At 42.1% G+C, this 18,538-nt stretch overlaps 1 protein-coding gene across 2 annotated transcripts in view; it reads right to left on the bottom strand.

Annotated features, from left to right (window-relative positions):
* Positions 1 to 18,318, bottom strand: part of LOC139464013 (carbohydrate sulfotransferase 11-like) — an 83,600-nt gene extending 65,282 nt beyond the window's left edge. Inside the window, exon 1 of one of the 2 annotated variants that reach the window (XM_071245524.1) lies at positions 18,070 to 18,318. The gene's annotated coding sequence lies outside the window, so the exon portion shown is untranslated. The remainder of the gene's footprint in view (positions 1 to 18,069) is intronic. The other variant, XM_071245525.1, reaches the window with a different exon arrangement.
* Between the last annotated feature and the right edge of the window lie 220 nt (positions 18,319 to 18,538).

An 18,538-nucleotide genomic window follows, 5' to 3' on the forward strand; every position in this document is an offset into this window, starting at 1 on the left:
ATATGTCACTGATAGATTTACCACTAAACAGGTTACCTGGTCTTATTCAGAAAAAAAACACCTCGTTTGTCACCCGATATACTAAAGGTTTTACTTCAGAGTGATATTATTACAGTCGTTACATTAAATCGTTAATCAGGGTACAGATATATGTAATGACCTGCCGATTATTAGAGAACTTTTACTGCATTAGCAAAATGAAGAGACATTAAGTAAGGTAAAATGTCTTTGTGTAACCAAGCCTTGGATCTAAACATTGATATTAGTGAGTGAGTCAGTACGTTTTACGCCGCTTTTAGCAATATTCCAGCAATATCACGGCGGGGCACACCACAAATGGGCTTCACACATTGTACCCATGTCGGGAATCGAACCCGGGTCTTCGGCGTGACGAGCGAACGCTTTAACCACTAGGCTACCCGACCGTCCCATTTATATTAAGTAAGGTAAGATCTCTTTGTGTATCCAGGCCGTGAATCTAAGCATTGGCATTAAGTAAGGTAAGATCTCTTTGTGTATCCAGGCCCTGAGTCTAAGCATTGCCATTAAGTAAGGTAAGATCTCTTTGTGTATCCAGGCCCTGCATCTAAACATTGGCATTAAGTAAGGTAAGATCTCTTTGTGTATCCAGGCCCTGAGTCTAAACATGGGCATTACGTAAGGTAAGATCTCTTTGTGTATCCAGGCCCTGAGTCTAAGCATTGACATTAAGTAAGGTAAGATCTCTTTGTGTATCCAGGCCCTGCATCTAAACATTGGCATTAAGTAAGGTAAGATCTCTTTGTGTATCCAGGCCCTGCATCTAAACATTGGCATTAAGTAAGGTAAGATCTCTTTGTGTATCCAGGCCCTGAGTCTAAACATGGGCATTAAGTAAGGTAAGATCTCTTTGTATATCCAGGCCCTGAGTCTAAACATTGGCATTAAGTAAGGTAAGATCTCTTTGTGTATCCAGGCCCTGCATCTAAACATTGACATTAAGTAAGGTAAGATCTCTTTGTGTATCCAGGCCCTGAGTCTAAACATGGGCATTAAGTAAGGTAAGATCTCTTTGTGTATCCAGGCCCTGAGTCTAAACATTGGCATTAAGTAAGGTAAGATCTCTTTGTATATCCAGGCCCTGAGTCTAAACATTGGCATTAAGTAAGGTAAGATCTCTTTGTGTATCCAGGCCCTGCATCTAAACAATGGCATTAAGTAAGGTAAGATCTCTCTGTGAAACCAGCCCCCGTAGTTTAACACTGACTGTCATAAGTCGTCTGATAAAGTATACTCCGTCCTTGCCCAAAGCAGTCATCCTCAGAATAGAATGCTTCTAAAATACTTACATCGACTATATATTCCGCATCAACCTCATCGACCACCACCCAGGCACGTCACGTCGTACACGTGTAGACGTGTTGGTGATTATTGCTGACGATTTCCCCACCCAGGACCCCAGCCCAATAATTCCCGCGTGTACTGGATGTCCTACTTTTAGGTTTGTAAGCAAGTACGGCCACCACCGACGCCCGTCTCCTGGCTGATTTGGTGTATAAACGTACTGTGTCCCCATAGTTTGATGCTAAAACTATAGATGATTGTTTTCTTCTTGGTTTAGTGACATATATCAGGCTAGGTTTAAGTTACAAATACCCAAAGTACTAGTTGAAATAACATTCCAGCACCATGGCGACAGGAGACACTAGAGTGAGTGAGTATGGTTTTACGCCGCTTTTAGCAATATTCCAGCAATATCACGGCGGGGGACACTAGAAATAGGCTTCACACGTTGTACCCATGTAGGGAATCGAACCAGGGACACTAACCTACCCCGCTGCACCACCTCAACCCAACCTACTGACACACTATAACCGCAGTGGTCGGGGACAAACGCGACACACTAAAAACCTCTGGCTAATGTTATTCTTAGTCTTTTATCCTTGAAGACATTTTATCAATAGGTAAATTGAGAATGTCTCGCCGACCAGGACTCGGTAATAGGAACTTAAAACACTTCTTCCAACAACAGCAGGACAAAGGACGCCGGTGTTTCGACCGTTTACCAGGTCAAGGACGCGGCTGGTTGTGTCATCACGTGCTGTGCCGACGTACAAATTGATATGCTGAATGTGTATTATCAGCGAGTGGGTCGGGTAATTACCAATGATACAAGTACGTTTAGAGGAATTTTTCAAAGAACATAATCATAGTAAGGCAAACATACGGAATCCTTTTAGGTAAGATACAAAAGATAAAATTTCAAGATGCTCTGTTGAAATTTCAAGATATTAACTTGAAATTTCAAGACATAAAAGTTGAAATTACAAGATACTGATCTTGAAATGTGAAGATAATAAGTTGAAATTTCAAGATGAGAAGTTAATATCTTGAAATTTCAACATAACATAACTTAACTTAGTATCTTGAAATTTCAACTTAGTATATTTAAATTTCAAGAACACCCCCCCCCCCAAAAAAAACCCCCCAAAACCCCAACAAAAACAACCCCCCAACAACAACAAAAATAACAACAAAACAAATAGCCATGAAATACTTCCGTGCAAACATTTCTCCTTTTAAAACATGTATGCGCCTGAGTTGACTACCGTGAGGTAGACCAAAATGTCGGGCGTAACCTCTATACAAAAGAAGGTATCAACGAAAGGTCGATGGACCTAGTTACCATAAACGCTGGTGTCTTTATTTATGGATTGATAAAACGTAGTTATTTTCAGGTATTCTTACATTTAATAAGCCAAATTAGAGGTTGTCGTGACAAATTACCGTGAGTAGACTAGAAAGTTTCGCATGACCGACCTCGAATCAACATGGCTTTGATTAATTTTTGCTGTCGATTTTAAATTGCTGTCATGTCGGCCCAAACAGCTGGAAGTGACTGCGTACGGTGGTATTGTGTCAGTGTTTCCGGGGTCACTGGCTTCATTGGAGTGAAACCGCCTCCGTGGTCTAGTGGTAGAGCGTCCGCACGGAGAGCGGAAGGTCGGGGTTCGACCCCCTGTCGCGTCAAACCAAAAGACGTAAAAAGATGGTACTTGTTGTTACCCTGCCTGGCGCTCGGCATTACGGGGTTAAAACAAGGACTGGTCGGCTCGGAGTCGGTACACTGTGTCTGAGTGGGGTATTCATGTTTAACTGCGGCATGCACGTCGCTACATAAGTGCAATAGTCTTGAACGCGACGTTAAATTCCATTTCACCTTATGTCCTGCATGGTATCTCAGATGGCTATAAAATCAACATTAGTCCGGACTAGTACAAGCAACCACACACACACACACACACACACACACACACACACACACACACACACACACACACACACACACACACACACACACACACACACACACGTGCATGCACGTCGCTATATAAATGCAATAACCTTGGGCGAGACTTTAAACCCCATTTTACCTCACCTGTGTATTTTGGGTGTTCGTTATGTTATGTTATGGAATACATTATGTTCTTAATATTTGATTAAAACAAGCTGGGACTGCCACTTAGCCCCAGGGTAGTGCTCCTTTAAGGAATTGCCATTCTAGATTCCTTAACGTTAGAAATTTTGAGAATGAATACTATACATTTAATTCCTTCTCCACGCCAAGAAAACAAACCATTAAACCAAACAAGGTAAACAAAATAGATATAGAAATACATATAATTCAGTTACACAAACTAAATAAATCTAAACCGTAAAACCACGCAAAAATCACATACAAGACAACTCGAGACGAATGAAAGCAAAGGCCAAAAAGTTAAAACCTAATACTAAGGTTATTTGAATTATAACCATACATGATCCATGTTGATAGCCATAACTTTATCATGACAAACACATGCTTAAAGCAAAGTAACCCAAGGCTGTTTGGCGCCTTGTTATTAAATGTTTGCATCCCATTGTACCTTGAGAGATCTCTAGCTTAGAGTTGCAATAGTTTATCCCCGATGTCCTCTACCATTGCAGACCGCCTCCGTGGTCTAGTGGTAGAGCGTCCGCCCGGAGAGCGAAAGGTCCGGGGTTCGATCCCCGACCGCGTCATACCAAAAGACGTTAAAAGATTGTACTTGTTGTTACCCTGTCTGGCGCTCGGCATTAAGGGGCTAAAACAAGGACTAGTCGGCTCGGAGTCAGTATACTGTGTCTGAGTGAGGTATTCATGTTTAACTGCGGCATGGTATCTCAGTGAGCTAGCACTATAAATCGGCATCAGTCCTGACTAGTACAAGCAGCCACACAAACACACACGCGTACATGCACGTGGCTATATAAGTGCAATAATCTTGGACGTGACGTTAAACCCAATTTCACCTCACCTCACCTCCTCTACCATTGCACAGCTGAACAAGCATGTACATCGCTACACTGTGTAATTGTGGGAACAACGCCCTTCTGTTACCAGGAGGAGGGAGGGAGCGTTCATTCTATTTATCGAATTCACTGATGTGAGAACTGATTCCTCTTGCTCAACGTTCTCTGATGATGTGGGTTGTTGGAGAATGTGTATCAGTAATTGTGATGTAGACATTCAGGACTACATGTGTACTTCATGGAATGTCATGATATTGTATGTAACATACAGCAACATTCACAAACAAGTTCTACCAACCCCCGTATCTCCAGGCCAACGATAAAAAGAGTGACGATTTTAGAGATATGCGCAATTATATGCATGTGTACCTTCCCAGACCGTTGGAGAGATATGTACCGTTATGTTATGTTATAGACATCCATGTTTATTTCATTGCCAGTCTAGTCTACAAATACTACCGCTCCAGCGCAGGAGTCGACCGTCGAAGTATTTTTTTCTGTCATGCAAGTTTGTTCAAGTGTTAGGATATATTCCGTGAAGGGCAATGTTTGTGTCTACCTGCAAGCCTGGAGTGAGTGAGTGAGTGAGTGAGTGAGTGAGTGAGTGAGTGAGTGAGTGAGTGGGTGGGTGGGTGAGTGGGTGGGTGGATGGGTGGGTGAGTGAGTGAGTGAGTGGGTGGGTGGGTGGGTGGGTGAGTGAGTTAGTGAGTGAGTGAGTGAGTGGGTGGGTGGGTGGGTGGTTGGGTGGTTGGGTGAGTGAGTGAGTGAGTGAGTGGGTGAGTGGGTGAGTGAGTGAGTGAGTGGGTGAGTGAGTGAGTGGGTGAGTAAGTGAGTGAGTGAGTGAGTGAGTCCCGTACTGAATCCCGTAACGAGGCTTGGGTGTTAAATGCAAGGATTCTCGTGGTTCCTAGAAAAAAGAAGATTTAGGAGGGGGCGTGACATATTTTATGAACCTTATAAATCGCCGACGTTCCTTAACTTGTTCGTGTAAGAACATGTGTGCCAACAGTCGACACAGGTGGACCAGGTGTAACTACAGACACAGTAGCCCCCCCCCCCCCCCCCCTTCTTAGGAGTCGGGTGGGAATGGGAGTGAGAGCGGGAGTGGGGGTGGAGATCACATCCCATATAATATTGGTAAAGGGATCCAAACTAGGATCTACGGTGTGAGGAGCGAACGCTTTATCTGCTATGCTACCACAATCTCTTGGGTTAAGTAAAACTATATTTATATGTTTCATCACTATTTTGACTTTGGGGGTTGTTACGGCAGATATTCGGGATTGATTATCAACAGTATTTTTGAAGACTGCCGGTGTCTAAATACGTTGGTATGTTACAGTGCATTATGAAACACGGGGCCCACGTTTACAGTGCATTATGAAACAGGGGACCCAGGTTTAGAGTGTATTATGAAACAGGGGACCCAGGTTTACAGTGCGTTATGAAACACGGGACCCAGGTTTACAGTGCGTTATGAAACACGGGACCCACGTTTACAGTACATTATGAAACAGGGGGCCCACGTTTACAGTGCGTTATGAAACACGGGACCCACGTTTAGAGTGCATTATGAAACACGGGGCCCACGTTTACAGTGCATTATGAAACACGGGGCCCACGTTTACAGTGCATTATGAAACACGGGACCCACGTTTACAGTGCGTTATGAAACACGGGGCCCACGTTTACAGTGCATCATGAAACACGGGACCGACGTTTACAGTGCATTATGAAACACGGGACCGATGTTTACAGTGCATTATGAAACACGGGGCCCACGTTTAGAGTGCATTATGAAACACGGGGCCCACGTTTACAGTGCATTATGAAACACGGGACCCACGTTTAGAGTGCATTATGAAACACGGGGCCCACGTTTACAGTGCGTTATGAAACACGGGACCCACGTTTACAGTGCGTTATGAAACACGGGGCCCACGTTTACAGTGCATTATGAAACACGGGGCCCACGTTTACAGTGCATTATGAAACACGGGACCGACGTTTACAGTGCATTATGAAACACGGGGCCCACGTTTAAAGTGCACTATGAAACACGGGACCGACGTTTACAGTGCATTATGAAACACGGGACACATGCTTTCAGTGTATTTTGAAATACTGGACTTGTACTGATATGTACAGTACATTATGAAACATGTTTACGGTATTAAATACCATACCCACGTTTAAAGCCAATATGCTGCACAAAGCAAATTCTACCAGTGCCAAATGGGTTCTTTACTGTAAGACGGGCAAGACGGTACAAAGGCCTAATCTATGTCATCTGCCAGAAGTAATACCAGCACCCAAGTGAACCCTTACAGCGAGTAATGCTACGTTTCCACTGAGGAAAAACGAGTATATCTCATAAACTGCAATTACCCATGTCAGTTGACTAATGTGAGGTAAGACTTACTGTAACACACCACTGGACTACAAACTATTAATGCGACATAGCGGCCCTCGCGAGTTTATCCAGGTGCATCTATTGTAGTTTGGAGTGAGTGAGTGAGTTGGGTTTAACGCCGCTTTTAACAGTATTCCAGTTATATCACGGCGTGTCAGCTTAATGTGGGAGAAAAGCCCGAAGTGATGCAGGTCTCAAACGTTTACCACTTCGGTGAAACCCACGAGCACGGGTATGGTGCTGACAAACCTAGAAACATAATCGGGGTGAACCGGGATTCGAACCCACAATCATAGGTTTCTGGCGTGCCCAAGGGATCCAACTCTGCACAGCGAATCGCGGTGCCTTAGACGACTGGGCCACTCGTGCCCCCCTTGTAGTTTGGAAACAAATTGCAAACAAAGATGGCGCACAGTCACACTGGCGAATGGCGCACATTCAGAATGACGAAACTGCAACTGCAACAGCTATACACCCCTTGTTGAGTCAAAACGAAAGAAATAGGTCTGTTTGTTTGTTGCTTAACGCCGAATATTCCAGCTATATGACGGCGATCTGTAAATGATCGAGCCTGGACCAGACAATCCAGTGAATGATATCATGAGCATCAGTCCACGCAATTGGGATCATGTATCAACCAAGTCATCGAAACTGACCACCCGATCCCGTTAGTCGCCTCTTACGACAAGCATATTCGCCTCTTACGGCAAGCATGGGTTGCTGAAGACCTATTCGATTCCGGATCTTCACGGGTCGAAAGAAACAGGAGTACACGTACATTCAAACATTTAATCAACGGTATATATGTCTATGATGCCTGGTTACGAAAACCTTGAGCCATTCCATGAACGACAGGCACTACGTAATGTGAATCTATTCATCTTCAAATGTGTGTGATTATAATATTCAGTGTATTGAGTTAAACACGAACAGCACAGACGGAAGTAGTTGAGCGTTCAGTTTCAAGGTATCACATAATTATTAACGTATGCAATATGTATGATGGCTCCAATGGGTCACCGTACCCTCAGACCGGTATCAGAAACAACTTAGTGTGGATTGGGTGGCTGTGTTGTCGCTGGGTATGGAATAGACAGTGCAGTAAGGATTATGTCACGAATATCTGCAATGGCATATTTCTACGATTCTTCGAGAGATGGCCGTTAGCTATTATATCAGTTTGATGTAACATACTTACAGACAAATACAACAGACAATGTTAACAGACAAAGACTACAGAAAAAGACAACTGACAAAGTTAACAGACAAAGACAACAGACAATGTTAACATTCAAAGACGACAGACAATGTTAACAGACAAGGACAACAGACAAAGTTAACAGACTAAGACGACAAAGTTAACAGACAAATGCAACAGACAAGGTTAACAGACAAAGACAACGGACAAAGTAAATAGACAAAGACAACAGACAAAGTTAACATACGAAGACGACAGACAATGTAAACAGACACAAACTACAGACAAAGACAACACATACAACCTTGAGAACATACCAACCACGTCAACTTATAATTTCCTTTCCTTTCAAAATGTAGTCTGCATGTTAATAAACAATATTCTGTCGTTATTAAACCTACACATTAGTTTACAATACTCCATTTATAATGAGTGAGTGAGTGAGTATGGTTTTACGCCGCTTTTAGCAATATTCCAGCAATATCACGGCGGGGATCACCAGAAATGGGCTTCACACATTGTACCGATATGGAGAATCGAAGTCGGGTCTTCGGCGTGACGACCGAACGCTTTAACCACTAGTGTACCCGACCGCCCCCCATTTATAATGATGCCTACATGTACACATACGTACACACGTTCCTTCGTTATAACGCCTTCACATCTGTTTACAATATTGCTCTCGTAATAATGTTCGCACGTTAACTTAGGACATTCCTTTGTGTGAGTGGGGGATGCTACCGCTGGAGAAGGACATAATACCCTTTTCGTGAACACCTGATGACATCACTTATTTTCAGTGAGCCATACGTGACATTTTGCCTTTTTACATCCAATGGAAACAGTTTCGTCAGATAATCGAGACTGATTATTCTCTGGCGTTGACGTTTTAGATTATAATTTCGTAAAATACACATGCACAAAAACTTATACAGTAAACTACGTTTATAACGAACACGCTTATAGCGAACTGACGGATATATCGAGATGTGTTTTCATCCCGTCCATTTGCTGTATATTTTGTGTATATATGCTTAAAACGAAATTTGAAACTAAAATAAGTGGTCCCTTTGAGTTCGTTATAGCCGTAGTTTAATGTACATTGCCTTTGTTATGAGACATGCAGGTAAAAGAGATAATTTACATCATTAGTCACGTTATGAAACATGCACGGTGATTTACATCATTCTTTGTCATAACACCTGCATGTACCTTCACTGACATTGTTTTGTCTTCCCTCCACATTTCTCTCCTGTAATAGTAATAGGCCATTGACATGGTGCTATGATTGTGGGTTCGAATCCCAGATTACCTGGCCCGTGAAGACGCCGGGGTAGAATAGGTCTTCAGCAACCCATGCTTGCCGTAAAAGGCGACTATGCTTGTCGAAAGAGGCGACTAACGGGATCGGGTAGTCAGGCTCGCTGACTTGGTTGATGCATGTCATCGCTCCCAATTGCGTGGATCGATGCTCATGATATTAATCACTGGATTGTCTGGTGCAGACTCGATTATTTACAGACCGCCGTCATATAGCTGGAATATTGTTGAGTGCAGCGTTAAACAACAAACAAACCAACCAACCCAGATTACCTGTATATTGTTCTCAGATTGTTTGTCAGCACCACACCCGAGGTCGCTGGTTTCAATTCGAGTTTTGCTGCCATGCCGACATGCTGTGATGTAACCGAACTACTGCTCAAAGTAGAGATAAACTCAGCCACTCACTACTGTAACATACCGGATAGTTACGCTACTGACTACTGACATATCAGTTTCCTCTTCAGGAAGAGATCCCCGACCGCGACATACTAAGAGGCGTAAAAAGATGGTACTTGTTGTTACCCTGCCGGACAGTACGGCACTGCGGGGCTAAAACAAGGACTGATTGGCTCGGCGTCAGTATACTGTGTCTGAGTGGGGTATTTATGTTAAACTGCGGCATGGTATCTCTGTGGGCTAGCACTATAAAATCGACATCAGACCGGACTAATACAAGCAGCCACACACACACACAAACATACACACACACACACACACACACACACACACACACACACACACACACACACACACAGAGACACACATACACACACACACACACACACACACACACACACACACACACACACACACACAGACACACACACACACACAGACACACACACACACACACACACACACACAGACACACACACACACAGACACACACACACACACAGACACACACACAGACACACAGACACACAGACACATACACACACACACACACACACACATACACACACACATACACACACAGTTCCGTCGTAATACAGATCCCAAATAGCTGTGTAAAACCAAACACACTAACATCTGGTTAAAAAGAATTAATATTTACCGCAGCATAATCATTAGTTACTGTTTATAAAAACAGGTTACACAAAGCACAGCTTAAACATTGTTTTTTCTTGAAAATTGATACCTGAATTGTACATGGAATATACGTACAATGTACAACTACAAAGACGTGGAACAAGCGGGGACGACGTCATCGGCAAACATACCTATAATTATATCTAGACCCATCCATGGTGTTGGGGCTGCATTATAATTATGTACATCAATCCACGCAAGTACATGCATGGACGAACACCCAATGTGCAGAAAGAGATGCGTGTTACGGGAGCGTTTATTCAGTGGATATTTGGGTGGACTGGTTGTTCAACCATTGACTCGTTATGGAACAAACATTGGGTAAACGTTTTCTTCTTTGAAACGAGGATCCAAACAATTTTGGGGAACACAATTTTTGTCAGGACATCCATCATATCCAGTGAGGATTATTTTGTTGTAAATATAAATTGTCAATGCAAGAGAATAACCAGCCTAGATTTTCTGCCGAAACAGATTCCACTTGGCTTAAAGGGCAAATAGCTGTGGAAATTATATGAATGTACCACTGAATATCAGTGATGACACCAGGTGTTCGCGAAAAGGGTAAGCATGACCTGCCCTACCGGAAGCACTCGCCGTTTATATAATTTGCATGAAAAAGTATTTATTTATTGTCTGACGCAGCAATAACCTGAGACCCAGTAAGTTTTCCCCAGCAATTTTCGAACCAAATCATTAGTTTAAAACAATTCCAACATCTCAAACAAAGGTACGTTGCTTGGGTTAAATATTGATCTCACTTTTCAAATAACTGTAAGTTCTTTTTCATATACATGATTGTAAAAAAAGAATCCCATATGCATAACCCTAACTGTGAGGTCGTTCAACAAAAGGGAACCCCCAGCACGACTGTCAGCTAAATATTTCTGTCTGAAATGATCGAGAATCAATTTCCACAACGCTGCGCAAAGAGTACATCCGATATGAGAGGAGTTCCATTAAAGTGCATGGCCAGATCGTTACGTCATCGATAGAGGATCATAGATGTGTATGTGGGTCTAGAGGAAATGACGTCAAAGATGATGACGTACGTCCATGAATAAGGCTTGTTGCGAGAGCTGCCTTGAATAAATGTAATTTTCAAGCAGTGGAAACACATAAGCAATCAACGCGAACGTTTTATTTCTGTGACAAAATGTGACAAAAAAGGAGGCCATATGATATAAGCTATTCCCAGCGCAACAGGGAGTGATGTTTAAGTTTGTTTTGTTTGTTTGTTATTTAACGCCGCACTCAGCACGATTCCAGCTATATGACGGCGGTCTGTAACTAAGCGAGTCTGGACCAGACAATTACGGGTGGAGTGAATCTTCAGCTGCATCATACAAACACATTGTGCAATAATGTTGTGCGGTGGTGTCATATTTAAGGAAACAGTAAGTTGTCTCCATTGGTCACAGGCTGAAGTATTAACCAATGAAACACGAGTTTTCAACACTTGAGGTGTTCTCTAATTGCGGGTCCTGGATCGATCTGGATTAAGCCTAGTCACCCGTATGTCATGAACCCAGTCATGCGCACAGAGGGTCAATCGTGACGGCGGTTTTAGAACTGATGACAACAGTTTTTGAACTGTCGAGCTACCCCAGGGATTTCCCACAGTCTCGCCGATCCCCGAACTCAACCAGCATGAATATCTGCTAGAGCGTCGTTGCACCCCATTAAACAGGGGCCCCTAACCTTGAGACGCTAATCTTGCGACACGGGAAAAACACATCATACAAATCGGGGGTAGTTTTCAAATTGTGTAATTTTATTTTGGGTGGGGTTAGATATTTATGAATCAGGCAGTTGATACAGGTATCCTGCAGAACAAGGATGTTGTGATTCACTGTCACGTGTTACACGTATCACTAACACATCCGGGCATTCAGTCACGAACTCAATTAGTGTTTAGACTTTGATGAAAGGTATCCGTTGTATGTAATGTCGTAATCACACTACACAACCTCAGTGGGTATTTCCTGCTACGAAACACAGATATTGCTGAATAGCACTGTTGTAAGAAATATATGATTTTTACCCTAGGACTTAAACCAATCGATTATGTTTGGGGTGGGATAACCTCTGCCTTTGATCTCATATTTTGGGAGGTGATTTCATTATGAACTTCAAATGACAATGTTAAGCCAGAAGAATACATATAAGCGTTGATATAACAACAAAATACTTGACAAATATTGAATTATTTTTTACACAACTGCACTAAGCTGTACAACATGTATACGGAGAATAATCACCTAAGTACAACCACCTCTACACTAAGCTGCACAACATGTATACGGAGAATAATCACCTTAATACAACCACCACTACACTAAGCTGTACAACATGTATACGGAGAATAATCACCTAAGTACAACCACCTCTACACTAAGCTGCACAACATGTATACGGAGAATAATCACCTTAGTACAACCACCTCTACACTAAGCTGCACAACATGTATACGGAGAATAATCACCTAAGTACAACCACAACTACACTAAGCTGTACAACATGTATACGGAGAATAATCACCTAAGTACAACCACAACTACACTAAGCTGCACAACATGTATACAGAGAATAATTACCTTAGTACAACCACCACTACACTAAGCTGTACAACATGTATACGGAGAATAATCACCTTAGTACAACCACCTCTACACTAAGCTGTACAACATGTATACGGAGAATAATCACCTAAGTACAACCACAACGATACTAAGCTGTACAACATGTATACGGAGAATAATCACCTAAGTACAACCACAACGATACTAAGCTGTACAACATGTATACGGAAAATAATCACCTAAGTACAACCACAACGATACTAAGCTGTACAACATGTACACGGAGAATAATCACCCAAGTACAACCACCACTACACTAAGCTGTACAACATGTATACGGAGAATAATCACCTTAGTACAACCACCTCTACACTAAGCTGCACAACATGTATACGGAGAATAATCACCTAAGTACAACCACAACGTAACTAAGCTGCACAACATGTATACAGAGAATAATTACCTTAGTACAACCACCACTACACTAAGCTGTACAACATGTATACGGAGAATAATCACCTACGTACAACCACAACTACACTAAGCTGTACAACATGTATACGGAGAATAATCACCTAAGTACAACCACAACGATACTAAGCTGTACAACATGTATACGGAGAATAATCACCTAAGTACAACCACCTCTACACTAAGCTGTACAACATGTATACGGAGAATAATCACCTTAGTACAACCACAACGATACTAAGCTGTACAACATGTATACGGAGAATAATCACCTTAGTACAACCACAACTACACTAAGCTGTACAACATGTATACGGAGAATAATCACCTAAGTACAACCACAACTACACTAAGCTGTACAACATGTATACGGAGAATAATCACCTAAGTACAACCACAACGATACTAAGCTGTACAACATGTATACGGAGAATAATCACCTTAGTACAACCACCACTACACTAAGCTGTACAACATGTATACGGAGAATAATCACCTAAGTACAACCACCACTACACTAAGCTGTACAACATGTATACGGAGAATAATCACCTTAGTACAACCACAACGATACTAAGCTGTACAACATGTATACGGAGAATAATCACCTAAGTACAACCACCACTACACTAAGCTGTACAACATGTATACGGAGAATAATCACCTAAGTACAACCACAACTACACTAAGCTGTACAACATGTATACGGAGAATAATCACCTAAGTACAACCACAACTACACTAAGCTGCACAACATGTATACGGAGAATAATCACCTAGGTACAACCACAACTACACTAAGCTGTACAACATGTATACGGAGAATAATCACCTAAGTACAACCACAACGATACTAAGCTGCACAACATGTATACGGAGAATAATCACCTAAGTACAACCACAACTACACTAAGCTGTACAACATGTATACGGAGAATAATCACCTAAGTACAACCACAACGATACTAAGCTGTACAAGTGAGTATGGTTTTACGCCGCTTTTAGCAATATTCCAGTAAGATCACGGCGGGGGACACCAGAAATGGGCTTCACACATTGTACCCATGTCAGGAATCGAACCCGGGTCTTCGGTGTGACGAGCGAACGCTTAAACCACTAGGCTACCCGATCACCCCCTAAACCGTACAACGTGTTTTGCACTGTGTAACCAAAGTTTAAATATTATTCTCACTTTTGGAACTGATCTTATTGCCGGATTGTTTGTTATCGAGTGCAATAAATACTTTGTTGTAATCTAAACTCTCCTCCTGGTGCATGTATTGGTCAGCAGTATGGTAATAGTAAACATGGTTGTTGTGTGTAAGAGACGACGTTCTGCATGAATATACACACATTCCTGCACCAGCTTAATCTTCACATATTGATCTGTGTTGACGGGTCGAGCGTCCTATACAGATCAGTATTGAGACTATTCAGTATCAGTTTTGACGGCTTAATATAGAATCCACAACTCTTTAGTATAAAAAGGTCGTATAGACACTGATATATTCATGTGCTATTCCTATAACGTGTGTCCTATGAAATAAACCAGAGCTATTATTCTGGGGTTTATTGATTTCGTGCGCTGGTGGTTTGAATTAGAAATGTTGAACGCAGCTTTGAACAGTATTTCGGTTATATCACAGCGTGTCAGCTTCGTGTGGAGGCACGTGGTGCGTGTCAGGTGTTCACCACTTTGGATAAACACAGGACCATGGCACCATGCTGACTGTTGACGGGTCATTAACGGGACAAATTTTGGATTCGTTCAGCGGATCCTGGTACAATAAAGGGATGAAACTTCATCTGAGTTACTAGGCCACTAGATATACATTGAACGTATGGATGTCTGGGTCTTTGGAAAGTTATTTCTATACAATTTACATATTAAACCTACTTGGAAACCAGACCCATAAAGATTCGGTTTAGAGTAGGTCTTTCGCAACCCAAGCTTGCCGTAAAAGGCGAATATGCTTATCGCAAATGGCGACTAACGGGAACAGGTGCAAAGGCTCGCTGACTGGATTGATGCATGTCATCGTATCCCAATTGCTGGGATCGATGCTCATGATGTCAATCACTGGATTGTCTGGTCCAGGCTCGATTATTTACTGACCGCCGTCAAATAGCTAGAATATTTCTGAGAGTGGCGTTAAACGACAAACAAATAAAAACCAATATCGTCATTACTTTGTTCAGACGTCATGTTGTAGTGTAACCAAGTTTGAATATTCCTGATTGTAGACTAAGAGCTTGTTTGTCGCCTGGTGCCGCATAGTAGTACTGCTGCCAGGCGACGGGAGACATACGCATCTCAAAGGCCACAAGGCCGGATCTTGTCAAGCATAAATTATCTTACCAGTTTATGACTTTTCATCGACCACGGAACAACATAAGCTTCTCCTTTTGTCATTGGTCCTGGATGTCATACTTGCAATTTGTTGATTTTATTCATGTAATATGATTAATGTAAAATAAATAAAACATAATTTTTAAACGCGAATATAAGAAAATGTTATTTCAAAAAGGTCATTAAATATTTCTGTTTGCATTCGACACCTACTTTCCTTGGCCTTATCCAGTGTAATATGATATTTAATTATGTGACGTGTTCTTGGCAACAAAAAGAATACTACACTTAACACCTCACTCAGAAATATTCCACCTATATGACGGCGGCATGTGATTGATACGATGTTGGGTTACGATGACGCATAATCAATACACAGAACGTGGCCACCCGATCCACCCTATCGCCCCATACAACAAACAAGGTTGCTGGGGACCTGCCGCGCAACACCCACTGAGAAACTATTACGTTGGACGCTTGTACTTTGTACTTTGTGATGACACGACAGAGGGTACAAACCTGTTAAGTGTCATTATTTATCCGTTTTAATGTAAAAAGTGAGGTTATCATTAACTAGTTCAGCCGCTTGGGGCTACAAGCAGGGACTGAAACTCGCCCTATCACATGCACACGACCTCCAGGTTGATTGGTTGTGACGGGTTTGAAATGATTTTGTCGCTTTTATTTATTGGTATACGTGTTTATTATTGAAATAAATGAATGAACTGTTGATGCTGCGAATAACGATATGTACATGTTGTAGCAGATGGGTAATCGAACCTAGGACCTTAGCTTGATGAAGAAACGCTGGCCGTTGGCCCTTAATATGTAAAAGAAGGAAAAGGGGGGGGGGGGGGGGGGGGTCGGAGGGCGGGGGGGGGGGGGGAGAGAGAGAGAGAGTTAACAACAAATTATAACATGTAGCCCAAACTATTATAAAGCAAATAAATAAAAAAATCCCCCGAACTCGTATCCGCCATGTTTATTCTTGCCTGGACAAACTGAATATGTCTAGCTGCAATGAAGGTCAATAAATTAGTTCTACTGAAAACTACGACCGTGTGAAGTCTTCAGCTTGGGTTAAGACGACAGTAAACCTCTGTTATCCGGACAGAGTCTATCACCTAACTCAAATCGAAGTCAGTAATGTATTCATTGATATTATTGCTCTAATGTCATCCCTTCCCTAGATTGGCGGGACGGTTGGGGAGCCTAGTGGATAAAGAAGGTATTCGCCGCGCCGACCACCCGGGTTCGATCCCGCATGGGTACATAGATGAAACTCATTCCGGGTGTCCCTCGTCGTGACATTTCTCAGCTTTTACTCAAATTCAAACTCACTCACACATCCATTTTTAATTAAATATTTTTGAACATCTAGCATAAGTCGATCTCTAGCTAACGGAATTACCACCACGTTAATTATGTCCTCAAGGGAATAAATGGAAGTTATCTGACACCATTGTACTGGCTGCGTTTTCAAGGTAGAGCTAGCTTACCTGTAGATTACCCGCGCAAATTTGGAACCGAACGCGCGGAATTTTACTTCAAACAGTTATGTCATATTTGAGTAAAGCGTCTTGATGACGAGTATGTACTTTCTAAAGTAAGGACCACTTACCCCTTAATGTACGGGGGACGCTTCAATGTAGTAGCCATACAAGTGTCTATATAAGCCCGTCACCAACACAAACACGTTACTTCTGTCAACATGGAGGCCTTCGCGTTGACCTGTGCTTATTAAGTTATGTACTCTGTGATCATAATTGGCCTTTTGAAGTAGAGCTGTCTTGAGCAAGTAAGTGTAAATACACATATCAACAAAGCTACAAAGAAACGCCACAGTCACCACTGGCCACCGTATTGGCTTGGAAATACACGAGGGGTAATATATAAATTAAGAATATTATTTTTTCCCAGAATGTTCAAAGTTATTATATTGTCTGTTTACAATGGTAGGCATGTGATATTTCAACAACAACAACAACAACAACAACAACAACAACAACAACAACAACAACAACAACAACAGCCACATCTCAACAACACCGGTTGTTTGTGACGATGTACTCTAAAGGACGACAGTTCATATCGACAAAATAATTTGAGGAGAAAGAGTGAAAGTTCAAATATATGTTGCTCTGGCGTAAACGAAATTTGCAATCAACAAATAATTGTTCGATGTTTATCCCCAAAACAGTGCCACAACTATCAGGATAAACCGATAAAAAATTGTAAACCGAATAAAACGTAATCTTTATCAGAAAAAACCAAGTGTCCGAAACCCACATTGATAAGAAATGTTAAAGCAATAAACAGCATGCCTTACCTGTAGAGGAAACGCTAAGGCTGCTCGCTATACTCAGGTGTAACCCGTGTAGGAATATTCCCACAGAAGCAGCTCCCGTTATGAATGACTTGCTGTTATCGTGTTTCTGTGTTAGCTTCGGGTGTGCGTTCAAATATCTACCCGGCGTGTCACTCAGGGCCTGTGTTAAACTGTCATTGTATTAATGAATGTGGACGGTCTTTACGTAGAACGAACCCATCTTATACGTTGTCGCCACTCCTTACTTCTCCTACCCTGTTATAACGCGGGAACAATGTCAGTGTCGACCAATCTCGGCGGACTAAAAAATAAGCTGTCGTGAAAACCCGGCTTGAATAAGTCACGTGACCGTCTCGGGACATTTCACAACGTTTACCTGTTGTATTACTGAATAGGGGGGTGGTTTCTTGGAATTGGCTGTCGTTTGAAAACTGACTGCTGTGAAATTTGATAATTTCCTATTTTTACA

This window comes from Haliotis cracherodii, unplaced genomic scaffold, assembly GCF_022045235.1.
Source record: "Haliotis cracherodii isolate W230 unplaced genomic scaffold, xgHalCrac1.p SCAF_16, whole genome shotgun sequence".
Lineage (NCBI taxonomy): Eukaryota > Metazoa > Mollusca > Gastropoda > Lepetellida > Haliotidae > Haliotis > Haliotis cracherodii.